The sequence below is a fragment of the Propithecus coquereli genome, unplaced genomic scaffold (assembly GCF_000956105.1).
Source record: "Propithecus coquereli isolate 6110/MARCELLA unplaced genomic scaffold, Pcoq_1.0 Scaffold121, whole genome shotgun sequence".
Classification (NCBI taxonomy): domain Eukaryota; kingdom Metazoa; phylum Chordata; class Mammalia; order Primates; family Indriidae; genus Propithecus; species Propithecus coquereli.
Window position 1 is genome coordinate 3,747,942 of NW_012136192.1, and position 1,395 is coordinate 3,749,336.

A 1,395-nucleotide genomic window follows, 5' to 3' on the forward strand; every position below is an offset into this window, starting at 1 on the left:
ACACCAAGATCTAAGGGCACTTAATTGAAAGCAAAAAAATAAATCAAAAACTAAAGTTGAATTTTAATTTAACTTTTACAAGAATACTTTTTAATAAAAATGGACACCAAATGATACTAGAATAATATTCAAAACTCATGGGCACATATTTCTTTTGGTTTAATGCTTGGTTTGATCCTAACTGCAGTGAATCTTGTGTTTGCATATTAAAGTTACATGTAGCCCTTTCCCCCATATATTTCTGTGCTTTCTAAATGAAAAAAAAATATGTCTACTTGTCATTCTTGGAAAGTTTTCATTGCACCATAAGCCTCTATATTATTATTATTATATTAGTCCTGTGGTGGTGTGATTAATAAATTACATTAAAACAAAATAAAATACCACCCCCACACACACCTGTTATAATACTATGTGACCTGTTACAAAAAAGCTGTTAAAACAACTATGGAGCTTGCTCACTGTGTCTTTGTTTGTTAATTCATACATTCAAATAATAGTTCCATTTGGCAAGACTTGTAGTGATCTCAGTGATGGTTAATAGGTAGTGAAATCACGAGAAAAACATTAAACTGATGTTCCTCATATATCGTTGGTGCTATCATTACATAGATGAGTTTCCTCTGGTCTCTTTTTATCATTTATAAGTCATTTATGGACTTACGTTATTAGCTTATGAGCACATTAATACCTATCCTATGCTCATTTTAGTTATTTGAATGTAGTACTTTATTAAAAATACTATCATTTTGAAGAATGAATTCATTTTAAGCAAAAGTTCATATTTAATTCATTAATGTTACTCCTACTTCCACTCAAAATGTTTAATTAAGTCCATTAAATTACTTTTTATAATCATGAAAAAGTCACAGTAGGAGTATAATTTAAGTTGAATGCCGTGGAGACTAAATTTGTTTGCATTTCTTACTTGCTAAAGTTTAGTTCCTAAATTTTACCCTGTCTTTCTTCATCTTATCCAGTGCATCCTCCTTTGCCCACTTTGATTTGATGAGACTGGAAGAACTGTCATAATTTTAAAAAGGCTCCAAAATTTCAATAAAAATATTTTGAGTGGGAATAGAGAAGTCCAGACAAAAGGGAAGGCTAGAATTGGGAAAGTCTATTATAAGTCTGTAGGAAGAAGGCTTTATTTTTAAAATAGGGTCATCCTCTATAGCTTTGGGGAAGAAGAATTCCAGAAGGGAATCTCCAGGTAGAGAGGAGAGATTGGGTCAAATGTCTTTGATTTTGTTCTGGAATGTTACCATCCTTCGTGATTCTCTGCATTACTTCCAATTCCTAGGACTATAAATACTTTTTAAAATCCTGGCTCAAGTATAGGCAAAAAATCTTTCTGTTGGTTTACTTTATCATAGAGACTGACATTTACGTGCA